Raw genomic sequence first — 15161 nt, 5'->3', positions numbered from 1 at the left:
TGTTTATTTATTTTCACACGTAGAACCAATCTCAGAGCTCACCTTTGAGGAGAGAATATTTGGGGGAAAAGGTAAAGAAATGGGAGATTATTAAGGAAATAAAGAGATGGAGGCTGGCCAAACAGACTAAACAGATGTCCACTAGAGGGAGTGATCAGATTGAAACTTGAAACAACAAAATCTTGTCTGGCCCTGTGCTGTTCAGGTCGGAGGAGGACCAGACAGGGAGGAGAGACATGCTGCCGTAATGACATGATGAGCTGGGCTGAACATTGCTCCCCCTCAGCAATCTACCTCGCCAGGTCTCATCCCCCAGCTCTTGAGAGTTTCTCTCTCCCCTCCCTCTTGCTGTGCACAAAGGCATTTGCAAGGAAATCATTTCTCTTTGTTGGTCTGCTCTTGCAGCTCAAGCCACAAAGGACCCTTGACCTTGGGTGCAGAGACCAACCCTGGTGGCCTGAAACCAGGACGATGATCACGTTGTCCCTTGGCAGACATATCTGTAGTGGGGACAGTCCTCTGGACCATGAGCTCCTTGGGTGCCAAGATGAAGTCTTAATCAGCCAAGGGTCTTTAGCACCTGGCACAGATGGGGACATGGTAGGGGCTCAATAAATGTCTGTTGAAGGCATGACCTAGCCCTGGGCCCCTCTCCACTCTCCACTCTCCTTGTCTGGTCTCCATGGTCCCTTACATATCCTCTCCTGCCTCCCTCCGGCCTCCATCCCCCACCTTGTCCAGGTGCAGCTGTGAGAAGGTGGCCCTTGTGGAAGCAGCTCAGCGAGAGGGTGGGCACATGGAGACAGTCTAGTGTGTCAGCATCAGGCTCTGAGGAAGAAAAGCTTCTAGAAAAACACTTCACTTTAAAGGAGGTACCTGGAATTTTTTACTTACAGTCCAACCGCTTGGCCTGGGCTCTGTCCTTTGTTCTGTACTAAATTCAGATGAATTCCTATCCCACTTTGTGGTGGTAGGTGCCCTTAGCACAGCTGTTCATATAGGATTTATTTCCTTTTCATTCATTCAACAAATATCTATTAAATACTATTAAATATTTACTATGAACTAGATTCAGGCTCAAGGCTGAGCATCCCTAAGAAAAGTGTGGCGAGATCCCAGTTCTCAAGGGCTCCTGAACCAGTGCGTGGTAAGCGGCCCAGGCTCATCACTGTGGTCTATAAAGTAAGCATCTGGCATGCATGCCTTGTGATAATCAGTGGTGCTTCCGCCTTGGAAGACTTGATTTCAAACTCAGTCTCTGAGCGTCACCGCTATCCCCTGACCTCGTCAGGTCCTCTTTCCAGAGCCCATACGGCGTTCCATGCCCCTGCTCCCCTTCGTGTCCTCTCCTCCCGCCCACACAGCTTGGATTCCATGGCCCAGGGCATCAACCGCTCTCAAAAATCTCTTCCCTGCTTGGCCCTCTCTCCCTGTATTGAACCTACCTCGTAAAATCACACCCCAAGTATTTGTTTAATCCAGGCCCACATCCAAGCAGCCGGACGTTGCTGGGGAAAATCACACAGCTGTGCTGCCGTGATTCACCTGTGACTAAAATCTCAAGTCAGCACTGAATGTAGCTGAACAGGCCCAACAGTCTTCTATCTACTTGCTTTCTCACTTTCTGAGATGGTGACTTCACCTCTTCTCAGCTCTTTTCAAATCCTCAACACTCCCTCCCCATCTCCTCTTGTAGTTGGATACCTTAAGTATTGAGAAGATGGATGCAAACTGATGAGAACCATCCCCACCTATCTTCCATCAGTTCCAAGCAACCAGTCTCTGCCTGCATTCACATCCTCTGCCTTCCCCTCTGTTAGGAAGAAGTATTTTCATTCTCAGCTCTCAAGGCTGATCAATCACTTGTGAATTAAATTCGCTTCTTGCTTTCTCAAGGACTCCAGTGCAATTATATTTTCTCTCTCCTGCGTCAACATTTTCTTCCTCTCTACAGGATTATTGTCACAGGCACACAACATGCCTTGATATCGCCCACCTTTTAAAAAGCCTCTCTTGAGCGCATGACCCCTCTAGTTCCTGCCTAGTTTCTCTGCTCACATTTCCCAGCATAACCACTCAGAAGAATTGTCTGTACTCACCGACTCCACATCCTCACCTCCCACTCCCAGGCTTTCATATTACTTGGTCCATAGAAACAGCCTTTGTCAAGGTCATCAGTGACCTATATTTGGTCAATATTTTGCTGATGCCAGAGGCCAGCTCTCTCTCTTCTCTTTACTTGGCCTCTCGCACTTTTGCAAGGATGACATCCTCCCTGAAACTCATGAAGACCAAGCTTTCCAGACACCGCACCTCGCTGTCTTCCTACCCACAGGATGTGTTTCTCAACCTTTTTATCCAGCTCCCTTTCTCCACCAGCCTTGAAATGTTAGAGCACCCAGGGCGGCATCCTGGCCTCACTTCTCATCTCTGACCCTTGGTCCCATGGCTTCCAATTCCTGTTACACGCTGATGACTCCTGGTCTGACATCCCTAGCCCGGACTGCCCCTTACCCTCCAGACTTAAGAGCTACCTCACCTTGGATACCTAATGGGAATCTCTATCTTAATTTATCCAACAGAACTACTCATTTCACACCCTCACCTAAATCTACTTTTCCTAATACTCTGGCTCAGCAAAGGGGCCACCATCCACCCAGCCGCTCAGGCCAAAAGCCCAGGGCAGCTCCGGACTCTCCTCACCTTTCATGTCCGGTCTGTCAGTAACTCCTACCTGCTCTACCTTCTAAATGCTTCACGTGCCCAACCATTTCTCATCAGCGCCATGGTTCACCAACCATCTCCAGCGTCATCTCCTGGCTTGCACTCTTCTCCCCTCTCATCAGTTCTCCCTGCTGCGGCCAGAGTGATGTTCTAACAACGTGGATCCCATCATGTCCCTCTCCTGCTCCGAAGCTCCAGCAGCTTCTCCTCCCACAAACTGAAATAGGAATTTACCAGGAGGGGCTTGACTGCTAACCGGGCATCCTGCAGGGTGAGCAGCTGCCTGAGCAGGAGTGATTTTCATGTTTCTTAATTGTTGACACAGATGTCCTGGGACAAGGGAGAGGGACAGGTAGAGACTGGTCCATAGACAAAGAAGAACCATGACCTTTAGATCTATGAGGAGGGTCTGAAAGCTCTGATGATGACATTGTGGGGGGCAGAGGTTTCATTGCATTTCTGCTCCCCTAGTGTCTTCTCAGGTGTCCTCAAGGCCAAGGCTTTGTTTATGCATATTGGCTCTATTTTGAAATGGACCCAAGATTTTGTTTTTATTCAGACTTAGTGGGGCCAGCAGATCAGGAGATGACTGCCATTGGAAGACAGTTTGCCACTCAGTTTCCAGGAGAAGGGGGCAGGCCACACCATACAGGGCCACATGGGAAAGCACCAGGATCGGGCAGGAGGCAGAAGGAGTGAAGGGAATGCATGAGGCAGAGCCTTGATTGTAGTTTTCATGGGATAGAAAAGGCAAGGCAAGGTAAGCAGGCTTGGAATTGGATTGTTTGAATCATTGTGTCAAGCTCTGGGCTGTAGAGGTGGAGCTTAGTTTGGGTTGTTTGTTTTCTTATGATTGAGTTGTGAGGGCTCTTTATATATTATGGTGCAAGTCCTGTATCAGATATATGGCTTGCAAATACTCTCTCCCATACAGTGACTTGTCTTCATTCTCTTAACAGTGTCTTTCAAACAGCAAAAGTTCTTAATGACTAAGCCCAATTTATAGATTGAGTTCTTGGCGTTATATCTAAGAAATTTTTGCCCAACTAAAAGCCACATCACCACATCGCCCTCAGTCTCAGAAAGAAACCAGTTTTATTTAACTGTTGAAAATATGACATAGCAATAAAACAGTCTATGAAATTTGCTATGGAAAAGCCAAAAGATTTCTGCTTAATGGTATTGACAGTGTAAACATTGCCAGTTTTTCCTCAACACAACACAGCAGCAACAGCATCCTTGAACATTTTGTGCAACAAATGGGTAGAGGACCCTCCAGCCCCATTCTCTCCCACCTCTCCCATCACCCGAGCAGCTCCTGTGCTTATGGCTCAGTGAGAGCTCTCTCTGTCTGGCTGAAAAGCCATACACTGCTTAGAACCCACATTTCTTGCTTTACTGAGTAATTGAAAATTTTGGCTCTGCTTAGTTATGGCCTTTTCCTTGGTAACCACAATTAACTAAAGCGTGTGGAGGAGCTGTCCCTTCCCCACCCCCAGTGTCTCGGTGGCTTGGCCTCTCCCACAGACTGTCCTCAGAGTGTTTCCTCTTGGGGTCCTTTCTGCCCTACCTCCCAAGGACCAAGCCCAAGTGGAGGCATATCTCCCCCAGGGCCTGTCCCTCTGAGCCCAGTGGACACACCCTTGGCTACTTTAGCTCCTCAGGCCTGTTTCCTAGTAGAGCTGCTCAGATGAGTCCCCTTCCCAGGGGTGTCTGGAGTGGCAGCTGGGATCATGGAATGCAAGGGATAATGGCCAGGAGCCTGAGGGCTGGGGGTCCAATATGGAGCAGGGGCCGCCAGCAGCCTCACTGCCTGCTTTCTGCGAGGGTAGCTGCCCAGCGGGCTGGGCTGACCTGGCTTCGCCTGATGAGGGAGAGGTTCTATATAGGTAGGTGTTGGGCCCCAGGACGCCCAGTTAGGGACCAGTTCCAGCTCCAGCAGATGTGCTAGGGGGCTGATGGCCACCCTCTTCCCCTGCGGTGGATGAAACTGAAAATGTCACCCCCTTGGATCAATGGAGGAAGAAGGCATTGACCAACAAGAGAAGTGTGCGATCAATTTCAGTGCCAGGAAAACTTGTCACAAATCAGCCCATGGGGTCTAGGACCCTCCTCAGTATTTGTGGACACAATAGCTACTTCCCTAAAGCCCCATGAGCATCGCAGGCTTTACTGGAGTCTGTTCCTCTGGAGAGAGAGGATGGGGTCCTGGGGAGGATTGACAGGGACTTGAAGCCTTTTTTGGCTTCCCCATTAGTGGCTGGGGATGGCGCACTCCGGTGCTGTCCTGCACCAGCACCCAGCCTTCTGGATTAGAGGACAGCCTCCTCCCTGGCTGCCTCCGTGTTCTCGCTGCCCATGCAGAGCCACCTGCCCTCTGCTGTGAAGCTTGCAAGCCATTGTCTTCCATGCCCAGGGGACTCACAAGCAAGTTACCATGGTGTCCCACCCCCTCCCCAAATCAGTTTTCTCCTTGAGAAGGAATCTGGAATGGATTCACTCTGTTTCTCTACAATATCTGCAGGTTGAGTGGGTGAAGGGAGTTGAGTGAATGCAGCCAATGGGAAAGGGAGAAGGGGTTCTCTGTGTCTCGGGGGGTGTTGCCCTTGCTAGGTTCTTGTCCCTGCTCCCCTGTCTGTGCAGAGCCCTCTCTGCTCCTCAGCGCCCTAGTGCAGGAGGGGAGGAAGGGACCAGGGCTTTGTTAGGCTGGGAAGGCCAATGATTACCCACTGCAGGGCAGATGGAAACGGAATGACAGAGGTAGGCGGAGCCAGAGAGGAAGAGGAAATGGAAGGAGATGGAAGGATGTCTGGCACATAGACGCTGGTTAGCAGGTGTTTATAGGTGGATGAGTGAGTGGTGAGGCAGTGAGAGCCGGGCTGGCACGGGGCAGGCTGCCTGCTCCCGAGAGCTGGGCTGTAAGAGTCCAGAAACAGCAGACAGGTGCCCAGACCAAGAAGTGCAATTAGCCATTAGAGTAGGCCTGGGGGTATAGCTTGGGGTGGAGCATTTGAATGCAGATCAACAGGTCCCTGGTTCAAATCTGGTTGCCCACTTGCTAAGGCTACTTTTAACTGTGAAAATAAATATAAGCAAGAAATCAAATAAGGAGGCAATTTTCACCTTCAGCCCTGGTGGCACTCCAGTGCTGGGGGACATGTGTTATAGTAAACACCATGTTCTGATGTTATCTGGGCAAACCTGGATCCTCCAAATGTCTCGAATTAGACAACTGTGGGGTTTTAATTAATTGAGATTATGTGGTGCGTGTGTGAGAGAGAGAGAGAGAGAGAGACAGTCCCATTTGTTGCATTAGCAGGAATCCAGTCTTCCAAATTGTCTCCTTTGGAAGGGTTGATAAGCACCCTTTCTGTGTGACATCAGTCTCAGGCCTCACTAAGTTCAGACACACCTGACCCTCTTATTTACCTGTGTTCTTATTCCTCCCTTGGCCGGAAAGCCTCCCCAGACTCCTCCTTGCCCATCGCCTCCAGAAGCCCCTCTTGGCTTCCCAGACACGGTAATTCCTTACTCCCTGCTCCCACAGCTCTCTGCCTGGGCTTCCGCCACTCTTTGGAAATACTTTATTCGTGGGCCAATGACTTTGAGGAAGAGGGACAATGATGATGGGGCCCGGCACCTAACATGTTGCATGAGTGTTTGTTGAGTGGATGAATGAGTGAAAAAATGAGTACCTCCCCTGAGGCCTTAGAATGTGGAGGAGGCTCTCCCTGCCCCGAGTGTGAGGTTCACTAACCACCCGGAACCAACTGCTCTTGTTGTGATAACTATACACTGGCTTAGGTAGAAACACTAGTACAGACTCAAATGACCTTTCCAGATGTAAAGGGTGGTGTCATGACCATGACCTGAGGAGGAGGAGGGCTGGGGAGGGGAGATGGGGGAGTGGACGCTAGTGGAGAAGACTTGCTACCACCCGGGACACGCAGAAAGAGCTGAATAGACACGGAGCGAGCCGGGCACAAGGCCCTGGGTGAAAAGGCGCTGATGAAAGTCTGGGCACAGGTTGGGGTGTAGCTCAGCGGTAGAGCATTTGACTGCGGATCAAGAGGTCCCCAGTTCAAATCTGGGTGCCCCCTCCTTCGCTCACATTTTCAATTAATGAAGCAGGGGCTGAAATTACAGCCCTTTACCCACTTCCTCTGAATACTAAATTAATGTGCTATGTCTTGTTATAAAAATTGAGGGTCCACACTAGAACCTTCTCCAAGGAGCCTCCCTTGACCATCCTACTGACAACAGGTACTGGGGTCACCTTTTTGTGAAGAGGCTGATGACATTATCCCACCCCCACCTCCTCCTGGGGACTCGCCCTTCATGGCTTGTGTGGAGACTCCACTTTCTCTTTCTCATTCCCTCACCCTCCCTGTAATCCCCAGAAAGGAGGCTCTCTTTTTGCTCTTGCTACTACGATAGTGGAGGGTGTACATACATCTTCCCGATTTCCAGAGGTGACTGTAACGATTTGAAAACCATGTCAGAAGCAAAACCTCTTTCCCCTCTCCGGGAATTCCTTGGGGGTGTTGCCTCTACAACAGGTTTAACCAGCTGCTGATCAAAAATATTTGGAAAAAAAAATTCCATATAGTTCCTCAAAGCAAAACTTGAGTTTGCCAAATGCTGACAACTATTTACATAGAATTTACATTGTATGAGGTATTATAAGTAATCTAGAGATGATTTAAAGTATATGGGAGGATGTTCATGGGTTATATGCAAATGCTATGTCATTTTATATAAGAGACTTGAACATCCATGGATTTTCGTACTGTGGTGAGGGATCCTGGAACCAATCTCCCATGGATACCGAGGGACCACTGTACTGAAACACTGGAACTGTTAACATAAAATTTGGTACTCAGGTAACATATCCTTCATGAGTGAAGGTAAAATAAAGACAATTTCAGACAAACAAAAACTGAAAGAATTCATCAACACTAGGCAGGCACTAAAAGGTATATTCTAATTAGCAGGGAAATGATCTGGATGGAAGGACAGAGATGTAGGAAGGAAGAAAGGGGCAAAGGAATAGTAAATATATGAATAAAGCTGAGTGAACATTGTATAAAACAATAACAATGAGGTTAAACAATACATGGAATAATGTAAGAAACAGAAACTGCATATAAGTTGGGAGGAAAGTAAGTGGAGTTAAAGTGTCCTAAGATGCTTGTAATTACCTAAGAGGGGGGTAACGTTATTGGTTAACCACAGACTTTGAGAAATAACTATGCATATTGACTTTCTAGCATAACCACTAAAATAGAAGATATAGCATTTATATTTTTCAGACTAATAGTGGAAATAATGGCATTACAAAAATCTCAATCAATCAAACAAAAAAAGGAAGAAGGAGAGAAAAACATAAGTGATACACACCGAGGCACAAAATAAGGTGGTAAATGTGAACACAAATACATCAGCAATTACATTAAAAGTAACAAAATGAAGGTTAAAAGACAAAGATGATCGCATTGAGTTAAAACAACCAGCTGACTATATTCTGTTTACAAAAGACACATCTAAAACTTGGCATACAGAAAAATTGGAAGTAAAAGAATGGAAAACTATATGACTTGCAGAACATTAACAAAAAGAAAGTGAGTGTATGTTATTATCAGGCAAAACAGACTTGAAGACAGGAGACATTACTGGAGATGAGGAGATCACTAATTAATGATAAAAGGCTGAATTTACCAGGAAGATATAAGAATTCCTGATTTTTATGTTTCTAATAACATAGCTACAAAATATGTACGGCAAAAGCTTGACAGAATAGCGAAGAAAACAAATCTAGATTCAGAGCAGGAAATTTTTACATACTTTTCTCATTAACTTACAGAATAAGACAAAAACATCATGAATAATTTAGAGTTTTCCCCCCTCAGATATACTGAGGTGCAGTTGACAAATAAAACTATAATCTATTTAAAACACATTCATCACCTCACACAGTTACCTTTTCTTTTAGGAGGATGTGAGAATGCTTAAGATTTGCTCTCATGGCAACTTTCAAGTGTACAATATGATATCCTTAACCACAGTCACCACGCTGTAACAGATTCTCAGAACTTATTTATCTTATAACTGAAAGTTTGTATCCTTTGATCAGTATCTCCCCATTTTCCCCTCCCCCAAACCCCTGGCAACCACCAATCTACTCTGTTTCTATGAGTTTGGCTTTTTTTTTTTTTCCTGTCTGGCTGATTTCACTTAGCACAATGTCCTCCAATTCCATTCACGCTGTCACCGATGGCAAGGTTTCCTTTTTTCTCATGGCTGAATAATATTCCATTGTGTGTATATATATACCCCATATTTTCTTTATCCATTCATCCACTGATGGACACTAAGTCAGCACTTAGAGGAATACGTATAGCTTTGAGCAATATATTAGAAAAGAAGCATAAACACAAACAAAGAATCCATCTCAAGAAGTTAGAAAAAAACTGGATAAAAGAACACTAGGAGAAACAAAGGAAATAAAAGGAAGAGAAGAAATGAATGAAATGGAAAACAAATGAACAACCAAAAGGTTAACAAGATGTAAAGTTGACCTTTGAAAAGCAAAATAAGTTTGATTAACTTTTGGTGAAACTGATAAGAAAAATAAGAGAGCAGACAAAAATAACAATATCAGGAATTTTTTAAAAACTGCAGATTCTTTAGACTTTAATAATCATAGAATATTATGAAAAATAATGTACAAAAAATTTAAATCTATTTAACAAACCTGTACAAGGAACTTACCATGTGGCAGGCACTATTCTATATACTTTTAAAATATTAATTTATTTTTCCTCACAACAACTCCACAAACGAGGCACTATTATTTTGCTCATTTCTATCATCATGCCCATTTTATATACAGCAAAACTAAGGCTGAGAGAATTATGCATCTTTGCCAGAGTCACTCAGATAAGATCCAGAGTTTGAATCCATCATAAAGTTTTAAGAGTCCAAGGACTTTACCACTATGTTAAGTGGAAGTTGAGCAAGAACTTTAAAAACACTACAACTTGCCAAAGCTGGCAGGAGAAGAAATAGAAGAGATGAATAGTCCTGAAAGTTTTAAATTGTTATTTTAAAACAGGTATTTGAAACTTTTTCACAAAAAATTCAGCTAAGATGGTTTCACTGGTGAGTTTTATCACACACTTAATGAAAAATAGCTCAATCTTTACATAAAAATCTTAGGATAGAAAAAATGTATACATTCTACAAATTCTTTTGTGAGGCTAGCACAACCTTGATACCAAAACCCAATGAAGACAGTATTAAAAAAAAAACATGTAGGCCAATCTCACTCATAATAATAGGTACAAAAAATTAAACAAATTATTATCTAAATAAATTCACAAATATATGAAAGTGATAGAACTTCATGACCAAGCTGGGTTTCTATCTGGAGTGAAAAGTGTGTTTATTTTACAAAAAGCAGTAAGTGTAGCTTACCATGTTAATAGACTAAAGGAGAAAAATTATATGATTATCTCAACAGGTGCAAAAAAAGGGAGGTTTTGAGAAAATTCTATACTGATCGAGGATAAATTTTTCTTGCAAACTAGAAATAGAAGGAAAATTTCTTAATTTGATAAAGACCATTTACAAAAAGTATAGTCCTCAACATATACTTAATGGTGAAATTTGAAAGCAAAATGAGACAAATTATCTACCAGCAACACCTTTATTCAACATGATGCTGGAGGTCCCAGCCAAGAAAAAGAGCTCAAACAAGGATTGGAAAGAAGGAAATACAAATTTCAAATTTCTTAGATGACAAGGTCATCTACGTAGGTATCTAACAGAATCAACAAATAAATTGTTAGAATTAATGAGTGTTTACCAAGACCACTAGCATACGCCCTCCACTCCCTTACTCCCTTTTGCTTGGCAAAACTACAGCTTTTAGAATGGTACACTGAAAGCTCCTGCATGTAAATTTAAAAACTGAATTTAATCAACATCTTTATCCTCTTCCCAAACTGCATAAAGACATCTTAACTCTTATCAGCCCTTTTCTTAAAATGTTAACCTGTATTTTAATTCTATCTTTTAAAAAACTTGATAAATTTGCCATAGTATTGTGTTATATTAGATCTACTTGCATATCTATCAATTTCTTGGTTCAATATTCCTTCTTGAATCTCAGACCTTCTACACAGGATCATTTTACTTTTCCCTAAAGTATCTATTTTAGAATTTTCTTTAGTGAGCATCTGTTGGCTGTAAACTCTCTGAGCTTGTGTCTGTTCTCAAAGAATGGTTTGGCTGGGAATAGAATTCTGAGCTGGCTGCTATTTCCTCTTACATATTGACTGTGTTACTGCACTATCTTCTAGCTTCCTTTGCTACTGCTGAGAATTATTATTCCTCTGTAGGTGATCTCAGATTTCTCTCTGGCTGCCTCCAAGGAAAAAGTCCTCATCCTCAGCCAGGAGATCAAAGTCCACATTGGACAGCGTGGTAGACCAGGGGAGGGGAGGGGGGAGGGGATCAGAGGAGTGGGACAAGCATGTCATTGGCTCAGAGCTGCCTTGTTTGGGTCAGAAGCATCTCCTCTGACCCTTCACCCGCTGCAGAAGCCACCATCAGTGACTAAAAGACTAGGGGGCACCCAGATTTGAACTGGGGACCTCTTGATCTGCAGTCAAATGCTCTACCCCTGAGCTATACCCCCTGGCATGCCAGTAAGATCCAATTAACACCTTTCACTGTGCTGCCATACCCAGCGCTTCTGCCCCAGCTGCCCCTGTGGGATGAGTTGGCTGAGTTGCCAGACCTGCTTTACTGCAAACTCATTTCCCTGCCTGAGTAGAAGGAACAGGGTCCCACCTCTCACAGCTCCACAAACTCTCTACTGTCAATCCTGGAGGAGGGCATAGCCCTGGGAGTAGTCCCCTGACAGCTGGAAGGATCTATAGTGACATCTCCATTATGGTTTTTGTGCTTAGCACTCGAGACTCAAAATGCCCAACAGCCCGGCCAAACACACAACGCCTCAAAGATAGAACACACATTAACTGGATATGGTCAGAGCTCTCCACACAATGCCGCACCCCAGGATGCAGGCTAACCTCTCTGCCATTGCCCCAAATCTCCTTAAGCTCCCAGTCCACCTTTCTGCACCCCACTCTGTGCTGCGGGGTCTGGGACTCCATCAACCACACTCATCCTTTGTCAGGTGGCTACCTGGGTAGTCCTGTCAATAGGGCTCCAGAGGGGAACTGCTGGGAAGAGCAGGAGGAAGCACCTGTCCTTCCTGCCTGCTGGGTTCCTGTCCGTGTTGCCCGGCAGTGACAGTCCATCCTAGGTGGTTGCCGCCTGCAGTCTGGTGCTCACAGGGCCAGCTTTGTCATGTCTCCTCAGGGACACTAACACCACCTTAGGGGTCTGGGGCCCATACACACAGAGCCCCTCCTCCCCAAGCTTGTAGGCTGTAACAAGTTCATCCTCCTCCCTTTGCTCCCACAGCCTGGGCGTGGGAGCCGCGTCTCGCAGGTACTGCCTCCATGATACTTAGTCTTCCTGCTCATGCTTTCTGATTTCTGGTTGTTGTGGGTTAAATTGTGTTCCCCACAAAAGATATGTTGAATCTCAGCTGCCAGTAGCTCAGAATGCGACCTTATTTGGAGGGGGATGTCAAAGATGTAATTTGTTGAGATGAGACCACAATGGAGTTGGGCGGGCCCTTAATCCAACATGACTGGAGTCCTTATAAGAAGAGAGGGACACACACAGGGACGTGGCCATGTGAACACAGAGGCAGAACCTGGAATGAATCATCTACAAGGCAAGGGATGCTGAGTGTTGCCAACAAACGCCAGAAGCTGGGAAGAGGCCAGAAAGGACCGTCCCCTAGAGCCTTCAGAGGGAGCCTGGCCCTGCCCACACCCTGGATTTCAGACTTCTAGCCTGCAGAACTGTGAGACAATAAATGTCTGTTGTCTTAAGTCGTCTATTTTGTGGCACTTGGTTACAGCAGCCCTAGGAAACTGACTCACAGATTAACAATTATCTATATTAAATTCTCTCTGTTAAAATAACCAGCACAATTTTTGCCTTGGACTGGACCCTAGACAACACAGAAGTTGGACCATTGGGGTCTCCGGACACAGACCCTCAATGAGGATACTAAGTATGGATTTGGTCCTGCGCTTATCTCCAGGACAGTGCTGAGTGCCTGACTGGACTCTGAGTCATGAGGGGTGGCCATCTGGGTGCTGTTTCATAGGTTTCAGCCAGCCTCCTTTTTTTTTATACTCCTCATCCCCAGCCTCCTGCTTTTGAGGGGAGTCTCTGTAATAAACTCAGTATTGTCAATTCAGCTCAGTGAGGGAAAAAAGGACTTGTAAAGGGGGCACCTGGACTTGAACCAGGGACCTCTTGATCTGCAGTCAAATGCTCTACCACTGAGCTATACCCCTACCTGCTACCAGTGGTGTGTAATTAATAAACATCTTTACACTTCCACACACACAGGCTGCCCATTCTGACTCAGTGGAGAGCTGTTAGTCCCATTCATTTGTAATCTCCCCCTTTATGCCTTAACTATCCTCCTTTTCCAAAAAGGACCGTCATTCTTGATGCCAGCTTGGAAGGTCATTGAAGGTTCCATCGGAGATAACAATGTCTGTGCCGGGCTTGACATCCAGGAAGAAGATGAAGCTCAGAGGTTCACCCGCAGCTTTTCAGTTGAGATCACGTCAAAACAGCCTACAGCGTGGGGCCGAGATGACGTTCTCTCCCACCTCACCTCCAGATTCTCCACCTGCTTAAGGCACTTGAACTTTCAAGTTGTTACTTTAGTCTGCCTTACATATCATTTCCTGCACTGCTCACTTCTTCCTGTCTTTCCTCTAGCCATCCCCTGCCATCCGTGCTGACGTCTAAACTAAACTTTTCTAAACTTTTTGTTTCTTTGGATTTCTCTCCCAAAAGACAAAAAAAATCACTGTCTTTGGTATCATTTCCCAAAGTGGTCCAAAGGCTTGGCTGATTCTAGGGGAGGTGTCAGACTGATGACAGAAGGACTCTGCATTCGTTAGGTATTGTATAACATACTCCCGAACTTAGCAGCTTAAAACAACACATCTTCATTATATCATTCCGTTTCAGAGGTTCCAGGATTTGGAGGTAGCGTAGTTGGGTGGTTCTGGTTCAGGGTCTCTCATGAGGTCGTGAATAAGATGTCAGCTGGGGCGGAAGGAAACCCTCTAAGCTGGCTCACTCACACAGCTGTTGGAAAGGGGACTCAGTTCCTCACAGGCTGTTGGCAGGAGGCCTCAGTTCCCTGCTTGATGTACCCCCATGTCATGGCAGCTGGGTTCCCCCCAGTGCTAATCTCATCCAAAAACACCCTCACAGACCCACCCAGAGTAAGGTTTGACCAAACATCTGGGCACCCTGTGGCCCGGTCAAGTTGATGCACAAAATTAACCATCATATGTACTAAGCACATACTTAGTTTTGTAAGAACGTCTTAAACTGTTTCCCAGAGTGGTTGTACCATTTTACATTCCTACCTGCGATATATGAGTGGGCCAGGTTTCCTGTATCCTCACCAGCACTTGACGTTGTTTTAGTCATGCCGATAGATGTGTAGTGACATTCCACTGTTGTTTTAATGTGCCTTCCCTAATGGTTAGTGATGCTGACATCCCCTCAAGTGCTCATTTGCCATCTGTATATTCTTCACTGAAATGTCTGTTCATATATTTTTGCCCATTTTCTAACTGGGATTTTTTTTGAATTTTGACAACTTTATATAATCTAGATTCAAGTCCCATTTTTAATACTTTTACATTCTGTAAAATATTTATTCTGTAACAATATTTATTATTGTTCTGTGTATCTTTTTTAAAATCCAAGTTGCATAATGCGGAAAGTATAGTTCTGCATCTTAAATTCTTTTGCACATGACAATATTTTTTTTTCCATTTTTTAACTGAAGTATAGTCAGTTTAAAATGTGTCAATTTCTGGTGTACAGCATAATGTTTCAGTCATACATATACATGTATATATTCCTTTCCATGTTCTTTCTCATTATAGGTCACTACTAGGTATTGAATATAGTTCACTGTGCTATACAGTAGGAGCTTGTTTATCTAATTTATATATAGTAGTACTATCTGCCAAATCTCGAACTCCCAATTTATCCCTTCCCACCACTTTTCCCCCCTGGTAACCATAAGTTGTTTTCTATATCTGTGAGCCTGTTTCTGTTATGACATATATTTTTGAGAGCTATCTATATCGCTCTTATATTTGGTACATTGAATTTGTAGGACTCAAGAGGTAATAATAAAAGCAACTTCACTTTTGCCTTTCACTGTCCCTTTAAACTTTCTCAGTGAAATATTCTTCTTGCCCAAGTGACTTTAATGATCATTCTTAGGTAACAGAAAGTCCTGT

The 15161-nt window shown here is 44.7% G+C and overlaps 3 non-coding genes across 3 annotated transcripts; 1 reads left to right on the top strand and 2 right to left on the bottom strand.

The window, feature by feature from the left end:
• The first annotated feature begins 6752 nt into the window (after positions 1 to 6752).
• TRNAR-GCG lies at positions 6753 to 6824 on the top strand. The gene has a single exon. It is a non-coding gene; the product is annotated as a tRNA-Arg (tRNA).
• A 4529-nt stretch (positions 6825 to 11353) lies between these two features.
• TRNAC-GCA lies at positions 11354 to 11425 on the bottom strand. Its single transcript has one exon. It is a non-coding gene; the product is annotated as a tRNA-Cys (tRNA).
• Positions 11426 to 13100: 1675 nt separating this feature from the next.
• On the bottom strand, positions 13101 to 13172 carry TRNAC-GCA. The gene has a single exon. It is a non-coding gene; the product is annotated as a tRNA-Cys (tRNA).
• Positions 13173 to 15161: the final 1989 nt, after the last annotated feature.

The sequence above is a fragment of the Camelus ferus genome, chromosome 7 (genome assembly GCF_009834535.1).
Source record: "Camelus ferus isolate YT-003-E chromosome 7, BCGSAC_Cfer_1.0, whole genome shotgun sequence".
NCBI classification, from domain to species: Eukaryota; Metazoa; Chordata; class Mammalia; order Artiodactyla; family Camelidae; genus Camelus; species Camelus ferus.
This window is presented reverse-complemented; position numbering and strand designations above follow the sequence as displayed.